This window comes from Dendropsophus ebraccatus, chromosome 3 (genome assembly GCF_027789765.1).
Source record: "Dendropsophus ebraccatus isolate aDenEbr1 chromosome 3, aDenEbr1.pat, whole genome shotgun sequence".
Taxonomy (NCBI): domain Eukaryota; kingdom Metazoa; phylum Chordata; class Amphibia; order Anura; family Hylidae; genus Dendropsophus; species Dendropsophus ebraccatus.
This window is the reverse complement of record NC_091456.1, coordinates 141653084-141675924: the sequence shown is the minus strand read 5'-3', so window position 1 is coordinate 141675924 and position 22841 is coordinate 141653084. Positions and strand designations below refer to the sequence as shown.

General features: G+C 41.5%; 1 long non-coding RNA gene across 1 annotated transcript; it reads left to right on the top strand.

Annotated features, from left to right (window-relative positions):
• Positions 1–559: 559 nt before the first annotated feature.
• Positions 560–14636, top strand: LOC138787361 (uncharacterized). Its single transcript, XR_011362351.1, has 3 exons — positions 560–646; positions 14029–14171; positions 14563–14636. It is a non-coding gene; the product is annotated as an uncharacterized lncRNA (long non-coding RNA).
• Positions 14637–22841: the final 8205 nt, after the last annotated feature.

The window sequence follows — 22841 nt, the reverse complement described above, 5'->3', positions numbered from 1 at the left end:
CTCCTGTTTTTTATATTTTTATTTTTTATTTTCTTGTAGATTAACTGGTCACAGCATGTGCCAGAGATTTTTAATTTACTCCTATTAAAAAAATCAAAAATTTCCAGTACCTTTAAACTGCTGTATGTCCTGCAGGAAGTGGTGTATTCTTTTCAGTCTGGCACAGTGCTCTCTGCTGCCACCTCTGTCCATGTTAGGAACTGTCCAGAGCAGTAGCAAATCCCTATAGAAAACCTCTTCTGCTTTCAATACGGGAAAGAATACAACATCATGCAGCTGATAAGTACTGGAAGACTTGAGATTTTTTTAATAAAAGTAAATTACAAATCTCTGGCACTAGTCTGTCCGCTTTATGACCTGCCACACGCAGATTAGACTGCATCTTTTTAAATGTGGCAGGTTCCCTTTAAGAACTTGTGTAGCCTGCAAAAAGTTACTTGTGAAATACAAGTGTAGATAACAGACATTTAATTAGCGACACTACGTATTGGCTTGTACCTGAGTGTGTAAAACACAGCCCAGCCATCTATCTGTGCCCAAGTTCTGTCACTGAACACTTGAAACATTACTGGTATACACCTGAGGTCTTGGCCCTGTTCCATGCCTGCTACTAAGTGACTCAGATTAGAGGCTTCCAAGAAAACAGGTAAGTTGGAGAGCCCGAGCAGATCTGCACTGATAAACCTCAGTATGTTTATACTCCCAGGGAAATATGAGAATCCTGTTACTTTAAGAGTTGATGTGTACAGCCCCTGCTAGCAGCACTAATAGCAAAAGACAAAGGATTTGCATGAATGTGTAACACTATAGGGCACAGTTATGTAGACGTTGTGCATTGTGTTTCGGTAAAAGTCTCACACTTCTTTGTAACATGAGAATAAGTGCAGTGGACATGTAATTCTGCAGCTCAGGTGAGACACCGACACGGTTATGTACAGGACAGGTGGATCTGCTTGCACCTGCCTTCTGTCTGAGCCGAATGTAATACAAAAACAGAAATGGTATTACATAAGTTTGGGTACATAGTGTGTGGGCTGAGGCCTTCTTGTGGTGTGATCATTACAGATCAATCAAATAAGGGTGCGGCACCTACCCGTCCCAGAATCCTGAGTGTCATGTGTTGCTAGATAGATATTACTGCCCCAGTGTCGCTGCATGTAAGAAGTCATTCAGATATCTGCACAGTAATAAATACCATGGGCAGTGCACAGAGACGTAGTTTAGATTTGTGTTTTACAGATGGGTAATATTGGCACCCACAGAAAAACCATACAATATCACCCTATTCCTCCAATGTCATACCAAAGCACCCTGATGCTTCTTATTACTCATTCTGTATACAGTATTAGGGAGATATTTCTCCCTAGAAGCAATACCCCTATATAAAATATGGTGCACACAGGAGGGATTTTTTGCTACCTTGGAGTCATGGCCACTTGTGGTTTGCAACTCGACCCCTTCCACTTGAATGAGAGGCGATATGGTGGATTCTGGTCACCCTACCTGAATTGGTCCTATAACCCTAGCCTTAAAAAACTTATACTGTGCAGTATTTCTGAAGAAGGAACATATTCCTTACGCTCTTATGGCCTCCAACACATAGTGGGATCTATGGATCCAATTAATATTGGCACCATGACTTATCCCACTTTACATTGAATGGACACTGCTTAACGCAATTGCAATGCCAAAATGTATACTTTTGGATAAGTTCAAACAATTGACTGCAGATCTCATGCTATGGAAAATCCGAAGCAGCTTTGTTACCCATTGACTTCAAAGGGCCTACAGTGAATCTGCAAATCATCTACTACTGCAGATTTGCTGCTGAACCATTGAAGTTGATGGGTAGCAAAATCCACGTTGAAATTTCCGCAGCATGAAATCAGCAGTGGATTATGATAATACCTTCTTTACAGAACTCTTACTACTTTATAGTCACTCATACATTTTCTTAGGGTTCTTATCTTCCTTTGGATCGATAGAACAAGGTCCTCAAGTTACTGATACCCCTCCACTGCATCCACATTTTTCTCTGCTCTTAGATGAACTTGATGGACATTTGTCTTTTTTCAGTTGCACTATGTAACTTATCATCACCAATACTCGTTGTTTTTTTGCACCCTATAAAGGGTTTATTCCAAGTATATAACTTGTGGCCTATGCATAATATAGGTGATAGGTATCTGATGAGGGGGAGCCTCAGCAATCACAAGAACAAGTTACCCCTGTACCCCAACATAATGGAGCCTCAACATACATGCTCAGCAGCTTTGCGAGCCATAAAACTTCTGTCACTTATGCTACGTTTACACGGAACGATAATTCGCCCGATCGTACGATTAACGATGTCGCAGTAACGGTTTTTTGTTCATAACGATCAGCGTTTAGATGGTACACTATATCGTACAGAAAATTCATTTTGCGATCGCTTAAGCCTTTCTCACACATTGGTTAAATCGGCGAACGACTGTTCACACGGAACGATCTGTGAATTTTTGTGAACGATCAACGATGATTTGAGAAGTTGTTGAAAGATCAAAATGAACGATTTCTCGCTCGTCGTTTGATCGTTCGCTGCATTTACACGTATGATTATCGTTCGAATTTGATCGTTATCGTGCTAATTCGCACAATAATCGTTCCGTGTAAACACAGCATTAGTGGAACGCACCTGTCTTTTTATTCCTGAATAACGTTTGAAAAAAAGTAATGTGTGTGTCTCAACTTCTTTACTATAACTGGATTTGGGAAAACTCCATAAAACTATACATAGAGTACCCCTTGATTAGTATGAAGATGTACTTCCCATGCATGTGAGAAAAGATTTGATTCATTACAGAAGTGCCAGTGTTTCTTTATATATGGACAGACATGCCCAGTTGCCAGTCCAATCTTCTGCTAAGGGACTTCTGTAGATGTACTTGGTTAACTTTGGAGGTGCCATAACTACCGCACCTTTTACATATTTGTCTACATGCGCTGTGATCCTTGGATACTGTGGCTTGTGAGGTACTGTCACAAAGCTGTAAGTCTACAAATTGCACCGACCTGGATCTATTTGGCTTGTAGAAAGGAGCAGTTGAGGAAACTATGGGTTACCTATTAGTCAGAATAGGGAATGGGAGCTAGGACGGAAGTAAAAAAAAACTCCCTTCCTTTTCTAAACTTGCCTGAAGAAGCCCCGGGTGCAAAGAGCTGAGCCTACAGCTTATATACTTGCTGGGGCCCTATAGTCACAGCTGTATATAAAATGAACACGTGCTCCTTGTGAACTGTTTTCTGAGGTTAAATATTGCCTTTTGGGTACACACAGACTGCTTTCATTGAAAATAATCACACAAGTGCAGATACCTGAGACAATGTAGCTGTCACCGTTTGGCAAACATCAGTGGAATCTGGAGATAACATGCTAGCTCCAGCTCATACTGCTCTCACATCTATTGGGTCCTGCTACATCCTGTACAGCTATAGGACTGCAGAGCATGGCTCTTACTCATCATAGCCATATGCCGTAAAAAGTGTTACAATGTTATAAGTGACACATACATGACATGAACAGTTAAAGGGGGTTAACTAGGTGATTAGTGCCTAACTGGTACTAGTGCCTAACTTTCCACTAGGACTACCCCTATACCCCCTGAAGCGTACCTAGGAGTTCAGCCTGGAGAGAGGGGTTACTGAGTCTTATTGGGCTCCCAACCCAGGTAACCCCAGCAGAGGACAACGGTTTCCGAATGAGAAAAGGTATATGCTGCTCTGTTACTACAATTGATACATGTATTCATTTTGGAGGACTACTGCATAAACATATACTGTACATGCATGAAATTGCCAGAACACAGTCAGTAGCTACGTTCATTGCTGACGGATGTCAAAAAGATGTCTATTATTTGCCAATGATGGCTGTCTAAGTTTAGCGTCCATCGCTGCCGATGATCATGATCACTGTAGACAGCCGTCTTGACTACTTGACTACTAGAATGAGGAAACATTTCCATGAATAAATGACAAATTATCCTGGAACTTTTCCCACAAACGGAGAGGTCAATCTGCTCATCTCTTCCTACTCTATAACATGAAGCCAGATTGGACTGAGTTTTCAACATGAAAGGTTCCCTTTAACTATATTTGAATATATGTAAATAGATATTATATACAGTATGGGTGATTAGCCCATCACTAACCCAAAGCTACTATACAGCAAACATTAACTAAATGTTCAGACCTCCTACAGGCATTACATGGAGGATCGGCACATGAAGGCCTCAACCACAAGTGAAGGGGAAAACCCTTCCTCTGCGATAAAGTGTGAAGGAAAACATGGTATATAATGCTGCTGTTGTCTAAATGAGGAAGAAAGCCATTCCTTACCGTAGAGCTCTTCATGCAGGCGTGGCTTACTGTGTTTGTTTATACATATTTGTGTAATTGTGGTTATCCCTTTAACTGTAAGCCAGCCGCTACTGTTTGTATACAAAACAGCTGTCTGATCGAGCTCTGCCAGTCCTTATCACTGATGTCCGAATGTATACACTACATACAGCACAATGCTGAATTTTAGATAGCTATGTTCCAGACAAAGGTTACATCTAACATTTTATAGATCTTATACACTGCTTTTTGCAAGAGACCCCTTTAAAACTTATTTTAGCAATGTTTTCGGCTAAAGAGGAAATGACTCCCTTAGGGCACTCCCCAGCAGCTATACCCCAGAGTCCCATCACTGGACCAGACAAACAATTACACTACGGCTCTTTGGAATTTCCTGACTTTGCAGTGTAATCTGTTAATATCACTAAATGTGGCCGTGACAGGTTCTTCTGTAATAATGGATACAGTGACCTTGCAATAGTTATTAACTACATTACAAATGTTCCTAGTTAAATGCTGAATTGGTTTATCAACTGTAAAAATTGAGCATTACCTATGCATTAAATCACTTAATGATATTTCCTCCTTTTTTGGGAGCCTACGTAAATGTACAGAGCAAGGCCATAGGTGCTAAGGTGCATAATGCAGAATATTACCAGCCTGCACTGGCGTAGCTGAGGGCTCATGGGCCCTGGTACAGCCCAGGCCAGACTATTATAAATATTTGGGTATGTCTTAACGTGTCAGGTATGCAGAGTTTGCTGCCCTGATGTCTGAATGATTAAACAGGGCAACATATAGTCATACCGATATAACTATGCCTGCCTCAATGAGTATAGTTCTGATTATCAGCCCCCTTCACCTCTGGCCCCTCTATACCATCCTGATGCAATCCCATCCATGACATTGTGCATATGGAGGGGCAGTGGCTTAGCTACCATAGAGGCAGGGTAGGCCGGGGATACACAGGGAAGATAAGAGCCTCCTGTGTCCTTCCGCTTAATCCCTTATGTACTACAGTGTGTAGGTGACTTAATGTTTACTTACATGCTGCAACACAAAAAAAGGGTTAACAACCAGAAGACAAAGATTTCTGCTTTACTGCACTGATAACCTCTGACCTCTGTTCTTAGCTGCCGCAATCACATAGGAGAATGTGAGTGCTCCGTGCAGAGGTCAGGGGTTATCATTGCACCAGCAGTAAATCAGATATTTCCTAGTCTTCTGAACTTTGGGTCACTTGCACACTGCAGTACATAAAGGGTTAAGCAAAAGGTAGTCCGCTCCTGCACCTATGTATTTAACCATAAGGGCTCCTAGTTTAAAACAATGGAATGACAGAGCAAGCAGCCATTGGCTCTCTGCTCTGCCAGTCACTCTCTGCTCTGGCCACAAGAGATTTTATTTTTTGGCCACATCACAGAGCCTATATATATGTGCAGTGCTTTGTGTTGTGCGTAGGGGAGGGGGGCCCTTACAATTTTTTACTATAGGGCCCCGTGAATCCTAGTTACACCCCTGTGGAGTGGCATGTCACCTTTAAGTCACTCAGCCTCCTCAAACTAACATTGTAGTCTAGTTCTGTGTCCCCATATGGCTGCCGTTGTGGAGGAGGCTGAGTAACGTATGGTCCCATGCCCCTTTATAGAGATTGTCTGAATGAGCTAAAAACAAAACACAGTTGTCATAAAATAAAAAGTTTGCTACACTCACCTGTTCTACCCTGGCTGTGTCCACTGCTGCCACTCCAGTCTTTTACCAAACTTTTTATTTTTACATTTCTGCAGACATGTCGTGCCCGGATACCCTGCAGCCAGTCACAGGCCTCAGCAGTAGATGGCACAAGAACAATAAGCCAGTGATTGGCTGCAGGGTATATGGGCATTTCATCTTTGCAGTAAAGTAAATGACTGAGTAGAGGTCCAGAGCAGCAGTGTCATAACAGGTGAGGAAAGGATAATTAATTGTTAGTAATTGAATGATTCCACTTAGCCCCTGCCCCCCATTGAACTGTGCCACCATACCCCCTAATGATCTGCGTTGTTGCTCCTTTTATAACCTAATGAGATATATGTGTTTGTGTGAAATGACCCAAAACTTGTAGATTTTTAAAAATCTTTGGAAATGACTGGTACACTTTAAAGGACGACTCCGGTGAAAAGCTTTTTTCCAGTAATTGAAACACATTACAAAGTTAAATAACTTTGTATTATTCTTCAATGACCTATCTGCCCCTCTTCCCTATCTTTTCCCCCCTCAACCCCCCACCAGGAAGTGAAGTAAACTCATTTTTACCTAATGACTGTTGACCCCAGGCTTTTCTGTGGCAGACATTTTGTGACAATGATATTATCAAGAAGGAGGCGGGTCTAAGCCCTGTTAGGCCAGCCTCCCTTTGTCAGTTGCTCATCTCTGATTGGCTGAGCAAGCTGTAAGCCATCTTAAAGTTCTACAGAGTCAGTTAGACATCACAGGAGACAAAGTGCATCATGGGAAAGCCCAAACCAGGAAGTGAAAAAAAAAATGAAGACACCAACAGGAGCTTTAGTTCATTTTTTTTTTTTTATCAGCGCTGGAGTTGTCATTTAAATTGTGGAGAGATATGTGACTGCTCCATCAATCATCATAAGGAAATTATAGCACTAATAAGCTTGCAGTAATACCATGGTATAAGGAAGTAGGATGTTAGCAAACTGTAGTTTGCTGATGTTTTCCTATTCCCCTGTGACAACAGAAATAGTCGTCAACCAAGAGGAGTATTGCAGGTAAAAACAAACGCCTGTGGGAGCATTTTCCCTCGGGCTGATGCACCTGAAATGGTGTCAGATGTTCTATATTATATTAGCCCAGAGTGGTATTTCTAGTGTGCAATAATGCAGATGGTAGCCAGAACTAGCAATTTTAGTTTATAACCACTTCATAAACTCATTGGAGCATGTATACCGATACTATCATAAAGCAGAGCAGTATGCTTGTATATAACTACAGTGCATTGAGTGCTACATTCCCCAAGCTAGGAAAGCAAATCGAAACAAACTGTACTAGGTGTCACAGATATTATTAGTGACATAATGGGTTAAGCAAAAGTACCATTTTTTTTAAAATGGGATTCTGCCATAAAAAACACCATCATTGACAACAAAGTATAAAGCACCAAGAATGAGCTGGAATCAAATGAAACTTAATATGTGTAAATGTAATGATGATATAAGTAGGTGATTACAATATTAGATCGAGTGCCCCGAAATATGTTCTGTGCTACAGGACCCTCTTAGGAATGAATAGATAAAATAGGAAATAATAGATAAAATGGGGACCTAAACGTTATTAGAGGGTTTAGAGGTTGGCCTATATACACTATATGGGGCAGACAGGAGGCCTGAATACTATATGGTGGAACAAAAGGGGACTTTATACTATATAGGGGGACACAGAGGAGGCCTATATACTAAATTGGTGCACAAGGGGGGGGGCTATATACTATATCAGGGCGAGTATACTATATGGGTGCACAGAGAAGGCCTGTATACAGTATGGGGGTACAGGGGGGAACTAAATGTTATTTAAAGGTTTAGAGGGGGCCTATATACACTATACGGGGCACACAGGAGGCCTGCATACTATATGGGGGAACAGAGGGGGCCTATATACTATATGAAGGGGGCAAATAGGAGGCCTTTATACTATATTGGCGCACAAAAGGGCAGCCTATATACTATATGGGTATACAGATGGGTTCTGACTACTAAACTAGGGCACAGAGATGCATCATACTATATGAGTTTATATAGGGGATGTCACTACTATATGGAGGCACACAGGGAGGCAATTCAAGAATACAAGTGAGGAGTTTGTATAGAGGATGGCACTGGAGTAAGAAGCCTAAAATATTTGTCTGGTAGATTCAGCGGAGACAAGTCATGGATGGTAAAAGTCTTCATGATGGCCCAAGCTGGACGGAGAAGTGAAATGAAGAATAAATGAAAACTGAATGAGTTCGATCAGAGAAAGAAGCATCTGTGATTGATTCAAAAAGATGACCCCTGAGAGTCACTTGATGTAACAGCACTGTAATTACCCGAGCACATTCTTTGCACAGGGACCCCCTACGGTCTGTGTCCACCCTTGCATTTGAACATGCTATCTCGTCTCATGAAATAGGAGTATCTGTGTAATGCACAGGGACCCCCTGCGGTCTGTGTCCACCCTTGCATTCGAACATGCTATCTCGTCTCATGAAATAGGAGTATCTGTGTAATGCACAGGGACCCCCCTGCGGTCTGTGTCCACCCCTGCATTGGAACATGCTATCTCACCTCATGAAATAGGAGTATCTGTGTAATGCTTCACAATAAGCTTATATATGTGACGGGTGAGGAAACCTTCTCACACTATGACATATATATAAAGGTACTTGTGATTGCTGACATCAGGTGGATGGTGATTGACAATTTTAATATTGCACTAATCGCAGGAATTAAAGTTGTCAAACTCTCTCACCTCACTGCACCAAAAGAAGAGAAAACATTCCCCTCAGGAAAAGCTTGAATTGTCTGTCAGACCAGAGCTTAGTATTACAGGCCTTGGTATACCCTGAACTTAGTGCTCTTGGAATCATCAGCCAGTAATGGCTCCCTTTCTGTTATTCGATAAAGTCACCAGCAGGACCTGACTAGCTGTGTCTTCCTGGAAGGTCTCTACCATTGTTGGTACTGTGAATGGTTTTATTTCCTCTATCCTCTGCCATAGTTCTCTGCATACATAACCCTACCTAAGTCCTCCTACCCTAGATATGCCTTTAAGGTAGAAATTTGGATTGTTATTATTTGGGACATTACTGATAATATATTTCCATGATTTGGCTCCAATGCAAGAGGCAGAAAGATACCTGACATTAAAAATAACATATGATGTCATCAGGCATGTCAAAAGTTATTGATCACAGCGGATCAGGAAATAAAGCCGGGAAGAGAGTGTGGCAGCAGCGTTATCCACTCGGCCGTATCTCCATATATATCCAATTCTATAAGGCTACATTGTTGGCATTAGTGATCGACCGTGCTCTGCTGCGCTATCCCCCTGACTATATCTCCTGATCACAGCGGATCTCAGCAGTGAGACCTGCTGCAATCAATAACTTGACAAGTCATGTTATTTTTAACAGGTGCTGTTCAATAGAATTTCACTGTACCATGATAAGTGCATTTCCCCTCATTTGCTTTTCTTGCGTTATTCATGAGTAATTATAGTTTACACCTTTAGGTACGCTGCCAGTTGGGACTAAATAAATTGCAAATTTGAAATACATAATTTAAAGCATCCATTGTTTCTAGGATCAATGAAAGATGCCACTATATCAATTTAAAACAAAAGAAATATTTTTACAATGTTGACAAAAGTGATGGGGTGCGTCACTTTTGTTACTAGTGGGTTAAACAGTATTTGGTATGTCAGTGCTTATTGTGAGGCTTAGAGTCTATTCACCCAGATGGCCCTTTACCGCGCGTCTGTACAAACTTGTTTTCTTTTCAAAGAACAATTGTTGTTCAGTGATATTTTGAAACCGTGGAAGGATATAACCAAAGGAAATCTCATCCTGCCATTGTATTTGGAGCAATGCTCTTCACCACCTCATATGTCACACTACAGCACTGGCACCAATTTCTATAAATCAATGTAAGGTAAGCATGAATGTTTCATCCCCCCCCCCCAAAAAGATATTTCTGGTACAACGGATCAATATTTGATGGGTGGGCATCTATTTGTTAGCTAATGACTGTGGATTTGGCTGAGCACAAATCAGTTAGTTACCATTAGTGGGAGTGGTAGCCCCCACTTGCATTTCATGTCAGTGGTGTAGCGACTGGGGTTGCAGCAAGCAAGGGGTGCCCCCGGTCACCGCACTTCCCCCTGTCCTACACAGACAATCTTGTGACCGCAAGCAGTGTTTTGCTTGCGGTCACAAGATGCTGAGTATGACTGGCCCCAGCTGATGCTGCACTCCCTGGGAGTGTCCCAGGCAGAACACGCACCAGGGAGCTCAGTGAGCACCGTTGCCCGGGACTTCCGGGATAGGGAGCGTGTGTTACAGACGCTCCCTCTGCCGGAAGCACCAGCCGTGGCGCACACTGAGCTCCTTTGTGCATGTTCTGCCTGGAATCCCCGGGAACCCCCCCCCCCCCCCGAACATGGAATCCCCGGGACCCCCCCCCCCCCCCAGGGAACGGAGCATCAGCCGGGGAAGAAGAGTAGACAGCCGCAGCAGGGGAGCGAGTTGTAAGGTGAGTTATATGTTTGTTTGTTTTATATGCTTTGCACAGAGGGGCCATCACAGGGGGGCCATCTACAAGAGAGGAGGGGGGGGGGCAAGATGGGGGGCCATCTATAGGGGGGAACACAGGGGGCCATCTACAAAGGAGAGGGGGCTCCATTTATAGGGGGATGACACAGGGTGGCTATGTATAAGCGGGGGGGGTGCAACATAGGGAAGCCAACAGGGGGCATCTATAAGGGGACAACACGGGGGGCATCTATAAGGGGGATAATATAGGGGGGGCATTTATAGGGGGCAGAGGGGGACCAACACAGGGGGCATCTATAAGGGGACAACACAGAGGCGGCATCTATAAGGGGGATGACAGAGAGGAGGCATCTATATACATGGGGACCATCTATAAGGGGGAAAACACAGGGGGACCATCTATAAGGGGGACAACACAAGGGGGTCATCTAAAAAGGAGACAAAACAGGGGGGCCATCTATAAGAGGGACTACAGAGAGGAGGGCCATATACTATAGGAGATCTACAGAGAATGTGATCTACTATGGGGGACTACACAGAGAGGGGGGCTCTCTAGGAGATGCACTTGGGGCCATCTATATGGAAGATGGAACAAGGGGCCATCTATAAGGAGGCTACTCAGAGGGGGCATATACTATAAGATGGATCACATAGAGTCAGCCTACCCACTAAATGAGGGCACAAAGGAGCAAATACAGATGTGCACTTAGTATAGAGATGAGGATGGTGCCAGATTGAGGAGCCTGATATATGTTTGCCTGGCAGATTCTGTGGATTCGTGGCTCGGAGAAGTTCTCATAATGGCCCAGGGCAGATGGAGAAGAAAATGAAAAGGGATCAGAGAAGACATCCCCTGTGAGTCACTTGATATAACTGCAGTGTAATGTACATGGAGTACAGAGCCTGTGTAGAGCTGAGTCTTCTTCTATGAGGTGATAGTGATCTTTGTACAGTAAATGTTATTCAGTAGCAGCGGTGGTGTTAGTCAGTATGTGGTGGTATTAGTCCGTAGCAGCGGTGGTGTTAGTTAGTATGTGGTGGTGATACTTGATACTTGTTATCCGATACTGTGTTTTATTAGATTTAGTATACAGGATTTGGTCAGTAACAATTTGGTGGTGATGGTTGTGGTGTGACAGTAATATTTCCCCCTTGTATACTGGTATTATTGGTTATATTGGTCTCAGTATACAGGATTTGGTCAGTCATACTATGGCGGTAATATGTATGGTGATAATATTCCCTTCCTATATACTGGTATTATTGTTAGTATCGGTCTTGGTATATATTTATATATAGCAATACCATCAGTTGGTCGAGGAAGGGGGGGGGGCCCAAGTTGACCTCTTGCACCAGGGCCCAAGAGACAATAGCTACGCCCCTGTTTCATGTGTAGTGTCAAAATTAGAGGAAATGTACTATTACACTAAGGACATGTATAGAATTCCAATTAATTTACACCCATTTAAAGGGACCTATGAAATAAAAAATGCAGTTCAATCTATAGGCACCATGCTTTCCTATATTTGCATATTTCATGTTAGCTAAAGCCTTTTGCATAGACAGAACATCAGGGGCGTTGCTAGGGTCTTAAAACATCCGGAACACAGGTTCTCTGAGTTGCAACTTGCTCGATAAGAGGTTCGACACAACAGTATGTTTAAGTAACACATTTTAATGCCACATGCAGGATATTAGAGGTCTGAAAACCTTAAAAATAAAAGAATTTACCAAAATACTGGTACAGGTGGAATAGGAATCTCCTGTACCGGCAGCATCGCAGTGCATGCCAGGGCCAATTCTAGCCTCTTTGCAGCTTGAGGCAAAAACTGAAATAGCGCCCCCACTGAAAGAGAAAATAAATCTAAAGTAAGATAACCTACAGTACAGAACAGTATCGGCACAATTGGCCATATAACTCTATGAGAATCCTACAGTTACCAAATTATACCACAATACAAAGAACAAATAATATCACCATACATATTGCCATCATACTGCTACTGACCAAACTGAGATAAACACCAAATACACTAAATAATACTGCCCCATAATGACCGCATATTACCTCGCCAAGTGACTAAATATTATCACCCTGCAGGGTGACTGACAGGAATAGAGGCCGGTTAGAAGACTCTTTTCCTGTCAACCACCCTGCAGAGCACAATGACAGGCAGAAAGCTGTGCCGGAGTAAAAGTCTTAGTTTCAACAACTAACTTTACTACAGAAGACACAGAAGACATGATAAGGCAGTGTTTTATCACGTCTTTCAGGTGTGATGGGTTTGCTTTAAACTAACATGTCTCCTATTAACAGGTTAGGGGAAGACTAAGAGGCCACGGGAGGTCTGACCTCTGTAGTCCCCAGCGTTCTCCAGATTGGCCCCTGACTCCTTTGTTAAAATGCTGCTGCAGTACGGCACATATCCATTCTCTAGCCATCGGAAAGGGCCGAGTTGGCAGCTCCGTAGAGAATGAATAGATCCGTGGGTCACGTGCCATATCCGCGGCTGTATTCAAAACAAAGGAGGATCTGGAGATTGCCAGAGGGGAGGGGGGGCAATCAGCAAAAGCTGGGAGAAACAGGAAACCGTCAGCTAACGGGCAGCTGGTAATGCTGCAGGGGCACAGGGAATGGTAAGTATTGATTTTGCCTGCCCCCGATTTTTAGATTTAAGGGAATTCCTCTTTAATAAAATTGGATAATACAATAAAGCAGCATGAACTTTAACTGTTCTTCTTGTGCTATTATAAATGCTGGGTGGGGGCTGTCAGTAGAACAACTAGGCGTAAGCATGTATACAGTATGTTCTGTCTATGCAAAAGGCCTTAAATAACATGAAATTTGCAAATATATGAAAGCATTTGAGAGGCAATAAAAGGCATATTTACTGTACTAGAGTAACCCACTGAGCTTAGCTCATAAACACATTCCTGCAATGAATGCTTTGATTTTTAATAACACGCGGCACACTAAGATTCTTTATGAGTAATTTATAAGGATAACTAATTTACTGTTTTGAATGGGTGTTTATATGGGTGCAAACAGTGCCTGAATATACAGTGTGAGTTACTCACCTCCCCTGGCTCCAGAACTGCAGCTCCTGCTGATGTCCAGTTACTGGGTTACCAGATGCTTCCACTGATTCTGCTGCTGTTCTTCTCCATGGCCCTGTGCCGCTCTGTTTGTTATGGAAGCCGATTCCCAAAAATGATATCTGGTAAAGGAGGACAGTTCTGACACACCTTGCTAACATTCATCAAGTGCTTTGTCCTTTGCCTGGTACCTGTTGTTCTAATCTTGACTAAAATTCAACCCCCAGTTTTTATTACACTCCTGTCCTGTTTTTTAGCCATGTTTCTGGCCCGTGACGACCTTTGGGGTCATTCCTGACCATGTTACTTCTGTATCATCTCTACTGCTGCTTATCCATGATTATTCTGGGGACCACTAGCTGATCATTTCTTCTGCAGCAAAATCTACACCTTATAATAGGTAAGAGTGACAGCCAAAAGATCTCTCACCTTACACTAGCCATTGCCAAATAGATTCAAGCCTTTTCAATCCACATTTCTGATACTCAACCAAAACAATGCACATGTGCTGCACACTAATATTTGTAAAATCTTCCCTTGTGATAAATCCATCAGATCAGTATAATACCATACTAAAATCTATAATAATTATTGTTCTCTTACTGTGCCTGGACTACGGCCTAACCTTATCAGAACAGAAGAAATAACCATATTGCCTAGTTATGTATTGCCCTTGGCATGCCAATGATTAACCAACCTCTAGTTGACAATAGGCCTTATTGTTTAGAGGCAATTATTAAAGATTCGACCCAAGACCACAAGTAAATGATACAACTACATCTTCCCTGCAGGCAATGGAAAACCACTTCAACCCGTTGTTTCCTGTGTGGGTGTGGACAGCACTGCTCAAGACATATCCCAAGGAGAACCCATTATGTAATGGGCATAAATGGATGAAAGGTCACCTCCAGTATATATTCTGATGTAGAAATAATAAAAAATATCATTAGTTGTGACTCTGTGTCTGCAATCTGTGCAATAGGAAGATGAATAAGGTCAACCTTGCAAATTAGTATTGGCAGCCATTTATCTTTGTGCCATAGTAATTTATGCACATTGGGTTTTGACTGTTTTTGGCTTGGTGTTCCTGGTCCTTTAACTTATACAGGATCAGTAATGCGCGAATTTGTCGAAAGTTTAGGCTTGTCTGAACCTGAATAATCAGCATTTGACTCCTGGTGTCTGGAGAAGCTTGATGCTGTCCTATGGCTGTATCCATGTTTTCCAGGACTCTCTAGGCCCGCATACAACTTCTCCAGATGCTGATAGTCAAATGCCAAGCGCTTGGGTTTGGATAAACTTCGCAGAATCCAAACCTTCTGCAAGTTCTCTCATCACTATATAAGATCCTTTTAACTCCTGGCTCCGCTGCCATGTATTATATTTATTTTGTCCATGTGGGTTTTTGCATTTGACAACATTTAAAGCGACTCTGTGCCCACAATCTGACACCCCCCCACCCAAACCACTTGTACCTTCGGATAGCTGCTTTTAATCCAAGATCTGTCCTGTGGTCCGTTCGGCAGGTGATGCAGTTATTGTCCTAAAAAAACAACTTTTAAACTGGCAGCCCCGTGCCCAAAGGGAGTATCTGTAACTTTGCACCACCCTCTCCGTCCCTCCTCCCCACCCTATTCATCATTAGGAATGCCACTGGAACATTTCCTCCTGTCTGAACATTGCACAGCTGCTTAATGATCCAGCCCATGTGCCGTGCTGACACAGGTGGGGAATAGGAGATAATCTGCCTGCAGCATTCCTAATGATGAGGAGGGCGGGGAGGAGGGACAGAGAGGTTTTGCCAGCCTAATGCATACACAATCTAAGCCCCGACCTTTGGGCACGGGGCTGCCAGTTTAAAAGTTGTTTTTTAGGACAATAAATGCATCACCTGCCGAACGGACCGCAGGACAGGTCTTGTATTAAAAGCAGATATCTGATGGTACAAGCGGTTTGGGGGGTCAGATTGTGGGTACAAAGTCGCTTTAACATTTAGTGGAAAAGTCCTGCAGATTTCTGTACTAGATCACGTGAAAAAAATCTTCTCTGATTAAACCATGGATGCTGCAAGACTTTTCTACTTTACGTTAGGATCCATTTACACAGAAAGATTATCTGACAGATTATCTGCCAAAGATTTGAAGCCAAAGCCAAGAATGGATCTGAAAAGAGGAGAAATCTCAGGCTTTCCTTTTTGACCTGTTCCCTGTTTATAGTCTGTTCCTGGCTTTGGCTTCAAATCTTTGGCAGATAATCTGTCAGATAATCTTTCTGTGTAAATGGACCCTTAAGTGCTCACATCTGGGATTGTGGACCCTTCAGCTTGCATACATCTACTTTGACGGCCATATTGGACCAAGTTCCTTGGTGCTGTAGGGGTGGGGTTGGGGGTCCGTTCACACTGTGCAAAACTGGTCGAATTTCAAGAGGAGCCCGCACTTCGTACGCTGCTTAAAATTCCGCCTGTCCTATTGATGTGGAACGCGGAGGCATGCGAGAAATCCTATTGAATCAATGGGACAGGCGGATTTTCAAGTGGTGTCCGCAGTGCGGCTCCACTTGAAAATCTGCCACTTTTGCTTAGTGTGTACAGGCTCTTTGACTTTGTTTTTGATATAACATTTAACAATTGTCAACAGGACAACTCAGACAGAAGAAAGTAAAGTATCTGACAACAAGGCCAGAAACTTATTATGCTTTAGAATAACAAGAGGCTCCTATATTATCAATACTGAATATGAAATGATCTCTTGTATCTGTATGTAGAAAGTTGCAGAAATATTAGCTATGTGGCAGAGGAGTCTCAGGAGGAGGAGATCATTCTCTGTACCGAATACAACATACTTAAAATAAAAAGAGCTCCAGGAAACATCCAAGCTGTGTAAATAACAAGCTATAGAACCCAGGCAACTGCATTGTTTTAGGGTATTTTATTTAGTGGTACAAAAGCCCCTCCATCATCACGGCCTTACACCATGATCATTATACACAAACATGCTTTGGCTGATTGCTCAGTAAACGCTTATCTGCCTTTACTGCCTGGACACAGCTCTTCAGAAGAGGGCGCTTATTAGTTTAATAGTTATTATATATGCATGCCTATATATGATCCAATATATCCTAGGGTCCCTATGCACACTAGTATACCAAAACCAAAAAGAGAAGAAGAGGGGGAAAAAACCACCCCACTAACAAAACATGCAGGACCAAAAATTACAAAATATACGTATGTTGTTTACCTTTATTTACATATATAGAAAAATACATTTACAAAGCAAAATTTAAAACAGTAAAGGAACTGACACATAAACAGATCCCCAGAACAATGGTGGTGGTAAATAATACAAAACAATATGTATACAGAGTACAGAGGTAATAAATTAATTTACACAAACGAAGCACTGGGCATTGGGCATGTAATTAGCTAAATTTATGCATAGTGCTATATAAAGTGCATACAAGTCCATAAAGTGCATATTTAGATACTACCCATATGTCCTTAGTGCAACGACCACCATACCACTCACCCCGTGGGTGAGTGGTATGGTGGTCGTTGCACTAAGGACATATGGGTAGTATCTAAATATCTAAGGACATATGGGTAGTATCTAAATATCTAAGGACATATGGGTAATATCTAAATATGCACTTTATGGACTTGTATGCACCTTATATAGCACTATGCATAAATTTAGCTAATTACATGCCCAATGCCCAGTGCTTCGTTTGTGTAAATTAATTTATTACCTCTGTACTCTGTATACATATTGTTTTGTATTATTTACCACCACCATTGTTCTGGGGATCTGTTTATGTGTCAGTTCCTTTACTGTTTTAAATTTTGCTTTGTAAATGTATTTTTCTATATATGTAAATAAAGGTAAACAACATACGTATATTTTGTAATTTTTGGTCCTGCATGTTTTGTTAGTGGGGTGGTTTTTTCCCCCTCTTCTTCTCTTTTTGGTTTTAGTTATTATATATACATCCACAACACTCTTTTCTTAAAATTGAATTTTGCAATGTATGTTCATTGAATATATACATGACTGTGGTTTTAGATGAGTTTTCAAAATAAGTTGTCACATGTATACACAAGGAATAACAGTATTTCTGATACTTTTAACCAGTTTATGACTTTTATACTGGATTTATCCCTTTTTGTTTTGTTCTGCTCAGGTTCCGTTTCTAGTTTTTTCCTGAGTTAATGGATGCAGACTAGCTGCTATGATGTCTCCAATACAAGGCACAAAGATTGTTGTTCTCCATATTATTATTCTTACATTCAGAAGCAGCACAGACGAATGGAGGACATTAGCAGTGTAGCTGTGAATCCAGCACTAGGGTATAGAACACTTAAAGGGGTTATCCAGTGCTACAAAAACATGGCCACTTTCTTACAGAGACAACACGACTCTTGTCTCCAGTTTAGGTGCGGTTTGCAATTAAGCTCCATTCACTTCAATGGAATTAAGCAGCAAAACCCCGCCCAAGCTGGAGACAAGAGTGGGGCTGTCTCTGGAAGAGAGTGGCCATGTTTTTGTAGTGCTGGATAACCCCTTTAATGGAAGCAGTAGCAGAAACGCTGTGTGTGTGTTTTCTTCCTCTGGTTCCCTCCAGAAGCTACATCCTCTCCCTCCTCTCCCTCCCTATCGGCTTTTAAATGAGGTAACTGTAACCTGTTACATTAGTTAACCCCTTCCCGTCAGTAATATGTATATATATACGTTCCTACTGCACATACCCCGTGCAGTAGGAAAGTATATATATACGTTCCTGTTACTGACGGGGTTATTGATGAGAACAGGAGCGCTGCAGGGATATCGATCCCGCTCTCATCTGTGTCCGGGACCTGGAGGTAATGAGAGTCAGCTGCAATCCCGACTCTTATTAACCCCTTAAATGCCGCGATCTACAGAGATCGCAGCGTTTAAGGTACTCAGTGACAGATCAAGCATCTAAGAGAAACAGATTGCTGAACTCAGGGAGACCAGCCAAACGATAACACTGCCGGCTGCTAGTGAAAGTGAAGTCCTAGGTGCATTGCCCCCTGGGAAACATGAATATGCAAAAGAGGAGCCCATGGAGCCTCATTGAAGAGTCTCAAAACACAGGACTAAACAAAGATACCCCTCCGGGAAGGACCCAACCAAGGGGCAGCTCCTGTTCCCGGAGGGATATCTGGCTAGTCCTGTGTTTTGAGACTCTTCAATGAGGCTCCATGGGCTCCTCTTTTGCAGATCAAGCATCTGTCACTGAGTGATCCGGGTGTAAGCTCCTTAGTTCGTCCTGTCGGATCAGCGATCTATGCATAGAGTCTGCTCTCAGGCAGGCTCTATACATAGATCGCCGATAACACTGATCTATGCTATGCTATGGCATAGCATAGATCAGTATATGCAATCTAATGATTGCATATATTACAGTGTTAAAAGTGTTTAAAAATAAAAAAAATGTAATAAAAAAGTTTAAAAAGTATAAAAAAAAACCCTTATAAACCCCCTCCCAATAAAAGTTTTAAATACCCCCTTGCCCATTATAAAAATATAAATGTAAATAAATAAACATATTACATATCATAGCGTGCAGAATTGTCCGATCTATTAAAATCGGCGTAAACAGAAACAAAAAAACGCACCAGGATTGCTGATTTTATTAAATTATATATCACAAAAAAATTCCATAAAGAGCAATCAAAATTTTTCTGCTACAACAATTTCATATTAATAAAAACTAGAGATCATGGTGCAAAAAATGACACCTCAACCAGCCCTGTAGGTAGAAAAATAAAAGCGCTATGGCTCTTAGAAGGCGGGGAGGAACATTGTATTAATTTCACCCAGACTGTTGTGCATCAAAAGGCTCTGTCTTGAAGGGGTTAAAGAGGGCCGGTAACAAGCCACCCCAAAATGAGATGTTACTATAATTGTAGCTTAGAGTGTCCTGATTTTTTGGGGGTTGGTTATAGGTCCTGTAACTGATACTCTATCTAATTTCTGATGGTCTGCAAACTGTTTCTAACAGTGAACTGAGAGGGAGAGGTCAGAGCAGGAGGCAGAAGGAAGAAGGAGAAGAGTCTGATAAATGGAGGAAAGGGCATTTTCTTGTGATAAGATATATTGCACATTTTCTTATCACCAATTGTACTATTGATTTATAGGAAAAAAATATTATTATACTCAATTATATTCCAAAGCCCAAGTGGTTGACAAATACATGCGTTTGTTTCCAAAAGTCTTGCGTACACTAATAATATATTGCAGGTAATGTGTTTATGTATCAAATAGCTTATTAGGATATGTAGAAACTAAAGTAGTAAAGTTATAAGAAATTACAATATATATTTAAAGGGGTACTCCACCCATTTAAAATTTTTGATACACTGTGCAAAAGTTGCATCTAAGGGAAGACTTATAGAAGATTATTTCCCCTTCTTGAAGAACTATTTAATACCTAGTCTACTGGGGGAACTATCATGAATAAAACGTACCTAAATAATGTCCTGTATTGTATCCCATGTGTTGGAATAAAGTATATACGAGCAGGTTTGTGAAAAATCAACCTAAGCTCATAATAAATGAACAAAACCCATAAGGCTCTTATAAACGCATGCTGATTTGACATTTGCATAAACTAGACCTATTACGTTAAAGCAAAAAAAAAAAATGGAAATGGAAAATAGGAAAAAAAAGAAACAGAGTGCTTGTAGAGCTCTTTATAACAGGTCTCTGTGCTGAGGCTGGCGGGGTGCTCCTATTTATCATACATACTGAGGTGGACTGTGCTCCTATGTTAGGCCAGTGCTGTGTACATAGGTTCATCTGGATGGGCACTGACATCAGTGAAAGCTCACGGCTTTCTCATTTTTGCTTTCCTTTTGCCATGATGCTCCCAAAGCGAAAACTTGCCAAACCAGTCTTCCAAATCACTGAACATTAGTCAGAATGGCTTACTAAGGATTGTGTGTCCAAACTTGATTGCCTGGAACCATCCCAGCTGTAACCGAATGATCATGTTTTCCACACCGGCCGTACCTCCGTGTAATCCTGTTACCTGGAACAGAATTATTACTTGCAGAAAGCTTGCATACACAATACAATGACAGCAATAACAATATATATATGGGAATCTGGTCCTACAAGTACCAATAGAAAGGTGAACAATAGCATCAATATCAATAAAGGGAGTCCATGATGAGGAGATCTTTATGGAGAAATTTGTTCTTTGATATGCAAGTGCTAAATCCCAGTGTACAAGTGCCAGGAAGGGGGGGACTTCTTTATGATCCTTATATAGTTGTGCGGTTTTACTGCATCTTAAAACTTATATGCAATTGTTGATTATGAATAAAAGAAGATGGTGTCAGTTATACAGTTTTGTGAATTACTTCTATTTACGGATCTTAAGTCGTGCAGTACTTATCAGCTGCTGTATGTCCTGCATAAAATGGTGTATTCTTTCCAGTCTGACCCAGTGCTCTCTGTTGCCACCTCTGTCCAGAGCAGAAGAGGTTTTGATTTGCTACAGCTTTGGACAGTTCCTGATATGGACAGAGGTGGCAGCAGAGAGTTCTGTGTCAGACTGAAAAGAATACACCACTTCCTGCAGGACATACAGCAGCTGATAAGTACTGGAAGACTTGAGATTTGTAAATAGAAGTAATATGCAAATCTGTATTATCCATCAGCCGGGTTGGGAATTTTCCCGCAAGTAATGACAACTCTGGTGGGATATCTGGAGCCTGTGACATGTTGCTTCAAGGGCGCCGGGAGAGGTAAGTAGTGCTTGTTTATTATGTTCCCCCCTGCTGGCAAATACCTATTTTCTCCAGACTTCTCCTTTAAAGAAAAACTGCAAAATAAATATAAGCTAATATTAAAAAGAAAAATACAAAAATCAGCAGTTCTAGCTTACACCGTTCACCATGTGGGATCACTAATGTAATATTTTAATAGTTTTCAAAATTGTACACCTCTCAATACATTTAATTCTTGGTTTACATATTATTAAAAAAAAAAAAATTATGGAGAAAATAGAGGTGATCTGATTTTTCATTGAGGAGTGCGCTTTCTTTTGTGAATTGGTTGGACCAGACCTCATTTTAAATACATGAGGGGTAAATACATTTAGAAAAAGAATAAATATGATTGGTAAATACATTTGTGGGGTAAATACATATGTATGTATATATCAGTGAATACATATGAGGGGTAACAATTTGTGTTATATTGTCTAGTGTTTAAAGTGTCACTGTCATCATAAAAAACATTTGACTTGTCATAGAGACATGTCAGAAGTTTTGATAGGTCCGGATCCGAGTGTTCAGACCTGTACTGATCGCAAGACTAGCCGGGAGAAGATTGTGCTAAGCGTGGTCCTCTTCCCACTCTGTGTCACATGATAAGTACTAATGCACGTCTATGGAGCCTAACACAGAGCGGGAGAGTTTATCCGTGAGAATTCCTTAATGTGAACCCACCCTAAGACCCAGCACGATCAAATCTTTTGACATGTCTTAATGACATGTCAAAATTTTTTATGATGACAGGTGCACTTTGAGGCTGGGTTCACACTACGTATATTTCAGTCAGTATTGTGGTCCTCATATTGCAACCAAAACCAGGAGTGGATTGAAAACACAGAAAGGCTCTGTTCACACAATGTTGAAGTTGATTGGACGGCCGCCATTTAATGGCAAATATTTGCTGTTATTTTAAAACAACGGCTGTTATATTGAAATAATGGCCGTTATTTACTGTTATATGGCGGCCATCCACTCAATTTCAACATTGTGTGAACAGAGCCTTTCTGTGTTTTTAATCCACTCCTGGTTTTGGTAGCAACATGAGGACCACAATACTGACTGAAATATACGTAGTGTGAACCCAGCCTGAAATCTAAAACCCATTTTAATTCCAGCTTGCAATGTACCAAAAGCGGAAATACACATATGGGTTGAATACTTTCTCTAAGCACTACATAGGGGATAAAAATGTACTGTAAAACCTAGTCAGTGGGTAATTGCATAAAATGAAGTTTAGTCTTTAGTCTTTAGTCCCTATTACACACG